At 44.3% G+C, this 12,509-nt stretch overlaps 1 protein-coding gene, 1 long non-coding RNA gene and 1 pseudogene across 15 annotated transcripts in view; 1 reads left to right on the forward strand and 2 right to left on the reverse strand.

Annotated features, from left to right (window-relative positions):
• The window catches only part of ERI1 (exoribonuclease 1), a 138,922-nt gene that overhangs the window by 77,307 nt on the left and 49,106 nt on the right, over positions 1 to 12,509 (reverse strand). The gene's annotated exons all lie outside the window — the stretch shown is intronic.
• LOC144330705 (uncharacterized) lies at positions 4,128 to 10,398 on the reverse strand. The gene is made up of 2 exons (XR_013397084.1): positions 8,402 to 10,398; positions 4,128 to 5,737 (listed from the first exon to the last, which is right to left on the reverse strand). It is a non-coding gene; the product is annotated as an uncharacterized LOC144330705 (long non-coding RNA).
• On the forward strand, positions 4,354 to 4,437 carry LOC114680549 (small nucleolar RNA U3; annotated as a pseudogene).

The raw sequence follows: 12,509 nt of genomic DNA on the forward strand, positions 1-12,509 counted from the left end.
TAAAAATTTTTCCTATCATACTAATAAGGATTTTAAAAACTATCATACTCGGCTTCAGAGAGGATTCAGGGGAAAAGATCCTCCTAGAGATTCCTAATGGGAGAGTGAATTCTGACATTTTGGGAAGGTGATTTGAGAATATGGATCCAGATGTTCAACCCGTTAACCCCACAATCCTTTTGTCCTTTTAATAAATATTAAAAGTGGCTGGTGTGGTGGCTCACGCCTGTAATCCTAGCACTTTGGGAGGCCAAGGTGGGAGGACGGCTCGAGCCCAGGAGTTTGAGACCAGCCTGGGCAACACAGCGAGACCCTCATCTCTATAAAAAACAAAAAGATTAGCCGAGCGTTGTGGTGCACACCTGTAGTCCCAGCTACCAGGGAGGGCTGAGGCGAGAGGATTGCTTGAGCCAGGGAAGTCAAGGCTGCAGTGAGCCATGATTGCACCACTACTCCAGGCTGCGTGGCAGAGAGAGACCCTGTCTCAAAAACTAATAATAAAATTTAAAAATTTTAAAAAGTGTGCCAACCACTGTCCGGTCACTCAAGGTACGCAGGTGAACAACAAAAGCCAGCTCTCTGCTCTCAGGAAGCTTACATTCTAATGAAGAGAGAGTAAGACAATACATACGTACACAGATAAAGAAAGAAGATAAATTCAGACAATGCATTCTAGGAAGAGAAGCAAGCATGGATATTAGGACCCTAAAGGTGAGGGAGAAGGTTGCTTTGCTTGGTGCTCAATAAAGACCCCTCTGGCGAATGGCCAGCGCTCCCACCAATCCAGCCTCCACTCAGCATTCATAAGAGAGCCACTAGCCAGGCATTGTGGCACACACCTGTAGTTCCAGCTACTAGGGGAGGCCGAGGCAGGAGGATCACTTGAGCCCAGAGGTTCCAGCCTGCAGTGAGCTATGATCGTGCCACTGCACTGCAGCCTGGGTAACAGAATGAGATCCTGTCTCCGAAAAGAAGAGAGAAAGAAAGAGAGCCTTTACTAAAAGCAAACCCTGAAACCTAACCTACTTTCCCCAAGGGCAGGACAGCCACATGAGGTGCGAGGGAAGTTGTTGGGCGAGGTTTCCAGAAACGCTTCCTTAAATCTGAGACAGTCTCAGGTCAACTGTATATAATACTACTTTAGATAAATCTGAGAAAATTTGAATTTAAAAAGAAGTTAAGGGCAAGGAGAAAAGCAATTCTAGATTAGATGTTGCTCTGAAACTATATGTTCTCTACTTCCTCCACTTTTTTAGCCATAAAGCTTTGAGTGAAATTGTTCAAGGTTTAGTGGAAACTTCTTGCTTGGGGAAAGGAGACTGTTGAGGCAAGAATGTTATATAATATTTGTGTGTGGCCGGGTGCGGTGGCTCACACCTGTAATCCCAGCACTTTGGGAGGCTGAGGCGGGCGGATCATGAGGTCAGGAGATCAAGACCATCCTGGCTAACACGTGAAACCCTGTCTCTACTAAAAAATACAAAAAATTAGCCGGGCATGGTGGTGGGAGCCTGTAGTGCCAGCTATTTGGGAGGCTGAGGCAGGAGAATGGCGTTAACCCGGGAGGCAGAGCTTTCAGTGAGCAGAGATAGCGCCACTGCACTCCAGCCTGGGCAACAGAGTGAGACTCTGTCTCAAAAAAAAAAAAAAATTTGTGTGTATATGTGTGTGTGTGTGTGTGTGTGTGTGTGTGTATTTGCAGCATAACTCTCTGTGCTCATATGTATGGGAAAACTGTAGAATAAGCGAAAGAAGCAAAATGAGGTAGAAAAACCTGCTGGGGCAGGAGTTTTTTGACTTGGAGACCTGTCCCGGTTCTGCTCAGACTAGCTGTGTAATCTTGAAATCATTCAGTGAATACCGTGGAACGCAGCTTCTTTAAAACTTGAGGAAATGGGACTGGAACATCTTTAAGGCCTTATCCATGTTATGGAAGGTCTTGTCACCTTTGTTTTCTTTTTTTGAGACAGGCTCTCACTCTGTTGCTCAGGCTGGATTGCAGTGGTGCGATCTTGGTTCACTGCAGCCTTGAGGTCCTGGGCTCAAGGGATCCTCTCACCTAAGTCTCCTCAGTAGCTAGGACAATAGGTGCATGCCATCATGCCCAACTAATTTTTGCATCTTTTGTAAAGATGGGGTTTCACCATGTTGTCCAGGCTAGGTCACCTTTCTTTTTTCCCTCCTACTATTGACATTGCACACACACACACGCGTGTGCACACAGGTTAAAAATGAAATCCCACCATGACCTTTATAATAAACAAATGCACAGAGCAGGAAAATTCCAGTCATAAAATAATGGACTCTTGATATCTAGAAAACTTAATACAGATTTCAGGCTGATACAGAAATGTGTATACAGTCTTTGAGTATAACATACTTCATGTGTATGAATGACGTACCCTGTAGCTAAATCAACAATGGGGGCTTATATTTGTATAGGTCTTTAGTGTTCACAAAACAATTTTATGTCATAACACTTGCAATTTTGGAGACTCATGCAATTTTTAGAAACAGGTAGGGCAATGAGAATGATTTCCCTTTTACTGAGGCTTAGAAGCGTAAAATGGCTTGGCCAGGTTTATGCAGCAATGGGCAGCCATCAAATCTTCTCCCAGTTCATGGGCATTTATTCCCATCTGCCACGTTGCAAGGCAGCTGGAATGACTGTCACCGTTCATGCTTCCTTCACCCCCTCACTCCACTGCAGCTCAGCTGAGGCCACTGAGAACATCAGAACAGTGAGGCAATGTGATCATCAACTTTCCCAAAATAGAAGCCACCACAGAGATAAACCAGTCAACCGTTTCCTTCTCAACTCACCCGCTTGTCACATTTTATTCTCTGCAGTGGGGTCTGCCAGACCTCTTATTTCTTCCTTTCTTTTAAATTTCAGGTAAGAAACTAGAATACTTAAAATGTTAAATCCCTTCCTTTAAAAACAATGACCGGCACTCATAACTGAACACTCCTTGAAAATATCCTACATCTTCACAAAGTCATGCATCTGATTCCTTTCTGCCAGTAATCTGTCACCCTCCTTCACCGTGCCCAACAACCCAACAAAGGCCAGGTGAACACGAAATCGAATCACTGCCAGTGTTGGCGACTTCAAAAGTCATCAGGTGCTCACCGGTTGCTCTGAAAAGCCATCTTTGCATTGTGCCCATTTTATTGGCAGGGTCCTCAAACTCTTGTTTTCTTGTTATCCAACGCATGGGATCATCGGGGAGCCTGCTGTGTCACAGACGTCCATCTGTGGACACTAATTCTGAGATGACCACCAACCACTTAAAGGAGAAGCAGCAAGTTGTGCAGGTGGAGAAAGGGGAAGAGATGCCCCTGCTAGTGGGAACCCCAGTGAAGAAAATGGGGAGATGAGGCTGACGATGAAGAGGACAAAGAAGAGGAAGAAGGTGGGGAGGAAGGGCAGGAGGAAGAAGGTGGAGGTGAGGAAGAGGGTGGAGATGAATGAAGAAGCTAAGGCCCCTGGTGGCAAGATAAAGAAGATGGTGGTGTTGATATCGCGAAGCAGAAGATGAGGAGGATAACCACACAGCAGAAAAGTCAAAGAAAAAAAAAGCGGCCGTGACCTATTCACCCTCCACTTCCTGTCTCAGAAACTAGACATGGTCACCTTGGAGAGAGAGGCCCAGCCACTGCAGATAGCGCCACCTGCTGGTGACACACTCTCCACCACCCGCCCAAAACCACAACATGAGTTTGCAACAGGAGAGGAAAAAAGAATCAAAACTTCCAAGGCCCTGTCTTTTTTTTTTTTTTTTTTTTTTTTAAGTAATTTTAAAAAGGAGATTTGTTAGTATTTTTGAGTTTCCTTTTATATTTTTGCACATATTGTCAGGAGTCCGCCATTTTTAATGATCTCAGGTGATCAAACCAGCCTCCTGAGCATCTTCTGTCCGACTTCTGACTTTACTTGTGCTGTGACCAAGTTCGTTATCACCTCAAAGGACAAAAGAAAACTCATAGAAAGAAGCAAAAACAATTAAACAATCTTATTCTGAGCATTCCACTAACTTTTTTTGTACATGCATTTAGCTGTACTACAGATGGTTGGTTTGTATGAGACGGTTAAAACGGCTAAAGATAAAAGATGTATTTATATATTTATTTATTTATTTATTTGTCTATGAAGTTGCTATTTATTTTATTTTTTGGTCTATTTCACGGATGTGGGAAACAATGTTGTCCAACGATGAACTGGAATTTTATTATTCTGAGTTGTTCTAACAACAGCAAAAAAGACATCATGCATAAATCTTGTATAAGATCCACATGTGGTTGCCAAGATAGGAAATAACTATCTTAATTCAATTAAGTAAAGTTAAACAGAAGACAATACTTTCAGGGATCATTTCTATAGTTCGCTACTAGAGAAGTTTCTCTAAATGTGTAGAGAAAAAAATGTTAAACAGTAATATATGAAGATCATCAAAGAATGGACCAAACGCCACAATGTCATTATCATTTTTATTCATCATCTCATTAACATGGATAAAACAATTGCCCCTTCTGAGTTCTCAAGGCAGGGATTAGTTATCATGCCCTTCATACCTGAAGCAAGCCCCATGAGTAAATGTGTCTCTGGTTCAACTCTGGAAATGCTCAGACATTAGTTAAGGGACGATGGGGCACAGAGCAACCTATGAGGTCTTAAATAGAAACTGTCCGTGGCTCCACCCTTTCTCTCGGGGCACATTCACTCCATCAGGAAATCCCATCAGCTCTGCAGGATTCCTGGATCTTTTCACTCACCAGCTCCAGGGCCACATGAGGGCTCTGGGTAATTTGCAGCAGTCTGTCTGCTCCGCCCTCTCCTCCAGCTCCTGCCTTTGACCCCCTGCAGTCTGCTTTGAATGCAGCAGCCAGCCAGAGCTACTGTTTTCAAACGCCAGACAGATCTCAACACTCTTGTGGCTGAAAACCTTCTGGTCCTCCCATTTCACCCTTAGGAAAGCCCAAATGCTTGCAACGGCCCCCAAGGCCCTATGAGATCCACCCCTTGGACTTCTCTGGCATCAACTCCTATTCCTCCGATTGCTTGCCCCGTTTTGGCCATCCCGGTTTCCTACTGTTCTTCCCCATGGTTGGTGCCTCTGCCAGATGCAGTGTCCCCAGGCAGCTCCCATGGCTCTCTCACCTCCTTGCTGGGCTCTGTCCTGACCGCACTTTACATCTGCAGCAGGTTTCAACCTCCAGTTTTCTCCAAACCACTCCTAAACCTTGATGCTCATTTTCCTAAAGCAATGAACATCTTTTAATTTATTTGACAACAGACTTAATGATGTTTACTTTCTTCCTGTCCTCACCAGAATGTACAGTCCATAAAAAGAAAAATTTTTGTCTTTTTCACTGTGCCTAAAACAGTGTCTGGCTCATAGAGAGCCCATAAAAAATATCTGATGAATCAGCAAATGACTAGATTCCTAACCCTTGTTTTGCAAACCACAAACTAGTTAACAACTGTGATTTCTAAACTTGGACCTCAAAAGTGATGGAGTCTGTGAGCTACGTGCTGGGTCTTCTAGGTGGCGATTGGAGTTGTTGCCAATCCCTGGTGGGTTTCATTCTGCAATTACAAGTTGTATGAGGCAGCACAGCCCAGAGCTGGGCAAAGCACCTGAAAAAAATAAGTGGCTAACACGTACACAGGAGCCAGGCACAGTGGCTCACGTCAGTAATCCCAGCACTTTGGGAGGCTGAGGCAGGAGGATCACTTGAACCCAAGAGGTCAAGGCTACAGTGAGCAGTGATTGCGCCACCATACTCCAGCCTGGGCGACAGAGCGAGACCCTGTCTCAAACAAAACAAAAAACAAAAAAACAGGCCTGTGTGGTGGCTCAGGCTTGTAATCCTAGAACTTTGGGAGGCCGAGGCAGGCAGATCACTTGAGGTCAGGATTTTGAGATCAGCCTGGCCAACATGGCAAAACCCCATCTCTATAAAAAACACAAAAATTAGCCAGGTATGGTGGTGCCCCCTGTAGTCCCAGCTACTTGGGAGGCTGAGGCAGAAGAATCACTTGAACTCGGAAGATAGAGGTTACAGTGAGCCGAGATCTCACCACTGCACTCCAGTCTGGGTGCAGAACAACACTTTGTCTCAAAAAACCAACAGACAATTACATGGGGAAAGTGTTCCCATGTAATTGATGGGATAATCAAAATTGACGGGTAATAAAAAGTGTTTGATTACATCAAAAGTAATCAGGGAAGTATTTATGAAATCAATACAATCATTTTTCAGCTACTACGTTGGTAAAAGTTTTCTAAAAACTATAATAATGCTGGCAAAGGAACGAAAAAAATGCACCTTTAGACCTTGCCTTTTAGAAAACAGAGCCCTTTGCGAAGTTATTTGAAAAATGGACCAAAAGCCTTAAGATGTTCAGGAATTAATTTGTGGGAATTTACCCTAAATTTGGAAACATCTTTATGGACAAATATTTTATTTACAGATGCCTTTATAAAAGCCAAACTTGAAAGCAACCTATATGACTGGCCATAGAACATGGTTAAGCGAACTATATATGGCTCATTACCTCGATCCTGTTTTTAGTGACTCATTAATAGTTTAACAATGTAGGAAAGTCCTAATGTGATGCTATATAACCCCTTACCCCAACAGATTAGGGGAAAAAGGTCAAATAGCAACAGAGGTAGGAGCAGGACAGAGCTGGTGCTCCTGCATTCTCTGACTTCAGGGAGTGCCCCATCCATCTGATCCCAAATCCCCGGAGACAGTGTCTTCCGCTTCCAGCGGAGCTGGGGATCACAGCTCCAAGGCCCAAAAACCTTTCCATTTCCCAACTCTTCTTCACGATGCCTCCTCTAAGCTCCAGGAACCCATAGCACATAGGCACCCTGTGAGATCTCAGAGCTTCTGAGGAATGTGTATGAATTAGGATCCAGAGTAACAATGTTGGAGCTCAGAAAGTGATGCCCCAAAGTGAAGGCCTTAGGAGTGAAGTTTCTCTCTGACCTTCCCCTGCCTTTCTGTCTCTTGTCTCTCATTCTTCCCTGAGGCAAGCCATAGAAACTGGTAATCCTCTTCCCCAAGGCGGGCCATAGAAACCAGAACCCCTTTCCCTCAAAGCCTTAAAAATATTCCTCTCTTGGCCAGCCTGGCCAACATGGCAAAACCCCATCTGTACTAAAAATACAAAAAATTAGCCAGGCATGGTGGTGGGCACCTGTAATCCCAGCTACTTGGGAGGTTGAGGCACCAGAATGGCTTGAACCAGGGAGGCAGAGGTTGCAGTGAGCCAAGATTGCACCACTGCACTCCAGCCTGGGCAACAAAAAAAAACATTACTCTTACCTTCCCCCACATTTCAATGTATCAGCTGCTCATAAATAAAGCCCCTCATTCCAGAGGGGGTCCTGCCCTACACCAAGGAAGAAGAAATGCTACAACCCAGAGGCCAACAAGAATCTGAGCAGGCAAGCCTGGCTAGGTTTCCCCATTCAGTTGATTACCATCAGCTCTGTTAAATCAAGTCTCCTAAAGCTCTCTCCTTACATTTTTTTTTTTTTTTTTTTTTTGAGACGGAGTCTCGCTCTGTCGCCCAGGCTGGAGTGCAGTGGCCGGATCTCAGCTCACTGCAAGCTCCACCTCCCAGGTTTACGCCATTCTCCTGCCTCAGCCTCCCGAGTAGCTGGGACTACAGGCGCCCGCCACCTCGCCCAGCTGGTTTTTTGTATTTTTTAAATAGAGACAGGATTTCACCATGTTAGCCAGGATGGTCTCGATCTCCTGACCTCGTGATCTGCCCGTCTCGGCCTCCCAAAGTGCTGGGATTACAGGCTTGAGCCACTGCGTCCGGCCTCTCCTTACATATTTTAAGTTTGACCTAAAGTACCTCATGAACTATACCTGAATGGAGTTGTAAACAGACTGTAGTTTACTCTTGTGCCAATCACCGAGTTTTGGCCAATCAAATGTGGCCAACTGTTTAAATTGCATTCAAATAAGGCAAACACTAAGCTATACCCAATCTTCCTGTGTCTCTGTGCCTCACTTCCATTTTCTGTATGTCACTTTCTTTTTTCTGTCCACAAATCTTCCACCACGGGGCTGTGCCGGAGTCTCTGAGCCTCCTCTGGCTCAGGCGGCTGCTGATTCGTGAATTGTTGTTTCCTCAATTAAACTCTGTGAAATTTAATTCACCTGAAGTTTTTCTTTTAACAGTTTATACCTTTTTTGTCCAATCACATTTCTATTTATTATGTGTTTAATTAATTTATTTTTTATTTTTGACACAGAGTCTTGCTTTGTCACCCAGGCCGGAGTGCAATGGCGCGATCTCCGCTCACTGCAGCCTCGACATCCCGGGTTCAAGCGATTCTCCTGCTTCAGCCTCCTGAGTAGCTGGGATTACAGTTGCCCGCTGCCACCGCGCCTGGCTAATTTTTGTATTTTTTGTAGAAATGGGGATTTGCCATGTTGGCCAGCCTGGTCTCAAACTCCTGGCCTCAAGTGATCCGCCTCCCTTGGCCTCCCAAAGTGCTGGATGACAGGCGTGGGCCATGGTGCCTGGCCCAATCACATTTCTACATGGCTGTCCCTGCTTCCTTGACCCTAAATGTAAACATGGATAGGTTACTCTGGGTCTTTGGGTCTTTATCCTGAAGCCTCTTGTGCCACATAAAACGACGATCAAATACATTTGTTGTGCTGTTTCCTTGGTAACCTGTCTTTTGTTGTAGGGGTGTCAGCCATAAGCCTTACGATGGGGAGGAAAGGGATCACTCCCTTTCTGACTCTACAATCCTCACTTCAGTTACGTAATGAATAGAAACAAAAATGTAAGAATAGAAGTATAAAAAAGAGAAGAAATGTATTTGTAGAAAAGGAAAGCTGAATCCCACAAAAAAGTACAACAGAATAGGATTAAATGGGTACATAACTGATGTGTTTTGATGCGGATCATTTAGCCCTCACAACTGTTTTCTAATGGGAGCCCGCCATACAGATAAGTCCAAAAATAGGTTATTTAAAATGTGCTCTAAAACACCATTCCCACTACAGTTTATATCACCTTTGATGTACTCAATCCCATGATGTTACTTTTACAAGGTAAGAGAGTTGGACCAGCTGTGGGGAATTTCAGCAGAATAAATCACAAATCTGATCAACTTCATATGTGAATGTGGAAATGGGAGTTGGTTATCACACCCCGTAGCCTATCAGGCCTTAGAACTCTGCGTGCCGCAGGGTGTGGTTTAGCCACCTATCACAGATATACTTCCTTTCACTTCCAAACAATCTGTTGAATACCACGAAAGAAAGGAAGAAAGCAGAGAAATAGAATACTATACTCTGTTATCAATGATTTCAACGTGGTTCTCTGGAGGCAACAGAGGACTTGACTACTTTTCAGAAGAGAATTCTTACAATCAGTTCCTCCAAAGTTGTTATGGTTTCAACGTCAATTCTCTAACATTCACTGGGTGTCCTACAGTTCAGTTCCGGTACTATCTGGAGTTACCGTCATGTCCCACAAATTAAGGGCTCAGTTCCATAAAACGTCCAGGGCCAGTGGGGTCCCCAGGCTACCTGCACTTCTACCTGGCTGACTATAAATTTAGGAGTTTCCATGACTGCTTCAGGTTCATTAATAGACTAGAGTGACTCATAGAACTCAACAAAGCACTGTATTGATGATTCACGTACAGTTTCCTATAAAGGATACGACTCAAGAACAGCCAAATGGAAGAGACGCATAGGATGAGGTATGGGGCTAGTGGCTGGGGTGTGGAGCTTCCGTTCCCTCTCTGGGCATGCCATCCTCACAGGACATCATGAGCTCACCAACCCAGAAGCTCCTGGAAGCTTGTTGCTCAAGAGTTTTTATTGAGGCGTTATGACTTAGGCATGATCAGTTAAATCATTAGCCATTGGCTGGGCGTGGTGGCTCTTGCCTATAATCCCGGTACTTTGGGAAGCCAAGGCAGGAGGATCACTTGAGGTCAGGAGTTCGAGACCGGCGTGGCCATCATGGCGAAACCCCAACTCTACTAAAAATACAAAAATTAGTCAGGTGTGGTGGTGCGCGCCTGTGATCCCAGCTACTCGGGAGGCTGAGGCAGGGGAACTGTTTGAACCCAGGAGGCAGAGGTTGCAGTGTGCTGAGATTGTGCCATTGCACTTCAGCCTGGGGAACAGAGCAAGACTCTGTCTCAAACAGAAACAAAAACAAAAATAAATAAATAAATAAATCATTAGCCACTAGTGATTGAACTCAATCTCCAGTTCTCCTCTTCTCTCCAGCGGTTGAGGGGTGGAGCCCAAAGTTCCCACCCTCTAATCATAAGCTTGGTCTTTGTAGTGTGGCCAGCCTCTCTCTTGAAACTGTTTAAGGACCCACCCTGACTCGCCTCAATAGCATAAACTTAGTTATGATCAGAAAGGATTAATGAATAACAAAAGACATTCCAACCACTCGGAAATTTCCAAGGGTCTTTGATGCTCAGTGCCAGGAGTCAGGGATAAAGACCAAACCTATGTTTTATTACACCATAGTTCTGAAATGTGTTTTCTGGGTAAATCTCTTTATTGCAGTTTCCTTAAATGTATCCTGAAGCTAACATATTTAACCTCCTTGCCAACTGTGCCCCAGTTCTGTGTGCAAAAGATGCCCCTTCATATATGTGCACTTAGCGTGTTCCTTGATTCGTTCACTGATAATAGTGGTATATGCTGCTTACCCAGAATGCTGCTGGTGTCAGTGTCAGTACATTGCCAGAATCCCAGAAGACTCAGTGCTCTAGGAGAGTTCAACCAATTAGCACAAGAATAGAAGGTGACTGTTCTCACACTAGTGGAGTTTGTCCAGTTCTTTTGGTAGCAAGAGACACCTGACTCAATTTTGCTTAAAGAGGATTTATTGGGGGGGGGGGCGGGTAGTCTATCTAATCCTATACATGGACACGGAAGAATGGAAGAAAGCAGAGAACTAGAACACAGAGAGAGACAAAAACGCTGTCAGCAAGGGTACTAGGAGCAGTAGCTGAAACTCACAGAGAACATCCCATGGAGAACATGCCCCAAGTTTTAGCCTCGTGCAGACCAGTGTAACAAGCGCTAACACAAATAGGTCAATACAATAATGGCTAACATTTATTGAGTGGTTATTATTCACTAAACACTATTTTAAGCACTTTATAAACATTAATTCTTTCATTTCTCACTATGACCCTATGAGATCTGGGCTGGCATGCCCCTGTTTAACAGAGCAAGGTCACTTATTTAGCGGCATGGCATCTGAGCCTGGGGTCTCAATCCTTACACCATACTCACTCTCTAAGGATGGCTAGAAAATGACTCTGCAGCTACAGTCTGAATTTTAAGCAATTATGGTCAAAATGACCGAAAATTCTCATAAGTGAGTGCATTCACTTGAGAAAATAAAGTGATCATTCAAACTCATACTTAAGGAAAATGTATAACTAATAGGACACTTACAAAGATCTAAATGTACAAACTCAGAAGAACAAAGGAAGTGGTTCTAGGCAGGACCAAGAGGAAGGCACTTCCCTTAGTTGTGCTTCTTTTTTTTTTTTTTCTTTGAGACAGGGGCTCAACTCCGTCACCCAGACTGGAGTGCAGTGGTGCAGTCTCGGCTCACTGCAACCTCTGCCTCCTGGGTTCAAGTGATCCTTCCACCTCAGCCTCCCAAGTAGCTGGAACTACAGGCGCACGCTACCACGTTCAGCTAATTTTTGTGTTTTTAGTAGAGATGTAAGTTTCACCATGTTGGCTGGGCTAGTCTTGAACTCCTGACCTCAAGCAATCTGCTCGCCTCAGCCTTCCAAAGTGCTGAGATTACAGGCATGAGCCACCATGCCCAGCCCTTAGTTATGCTTCTTAAAAACACCTCCAATTTGAGCATGTTAACAATCTTAGCCCCCTCACCATGTGATGCCCTGAGCCACCTCAGGACTCCACAGAGTCCCCACCAGCAACAAGGCCCTCATCAGACGCAGTCCCTCAACTGTGGGCTTCTCAGCCACCATTCTGTAAGAAATAAACTCCTTTTCATGTGTGTGTGTGTGTGTGTGTGTGTGTGTGTGTGTGTGTATAAAATATATTTAAATGCCTCTGATTCCCTATGGGAAAGTAATATAATTAATACCAGAACTAATATCTATCATACCCACTTTAAATAGTAATTTAGCCAATAACTCCAGTTCATTCCATAGTCCAAGTTTTGTTACTTTCAGCTAATTCTTTCTGCTATCATTTTAAACTCCAGAATAAAGAATCCACCTCCAAAGATCATTAAAGTTCAGCCTCAAAACCAGATGAACCAGCCCAGGCAAACAAATGAGCCCACTGAAAGAACAATGCCCTAACAAAGCTCATTTCCATCCGAAGGTGCTGCCCTGAGTCACTTTTGCACCCTTCTTATCTCTTTGATCCCCACAACAGAAGAGCAATGGGAATGATACTGTTACTCTTATGGCATAAAGAAGGAAGAGGCCCAG

The sequence above is a fragment of the Macaca mulatta genome, chromosome 8 (genome assembly GCF_049350105.2).
Source record: "Macaca mulatta isolate MMU2019108-1 chromosome 8, T2T-MMU8v2.0, whole genome shotgun sequence".
Lineage (NCBI taxonomy): Eukaryota > Metazoa > Chordata > Mammalia > Primates > Cercopithecidae > Macaca > Macaca mulatta.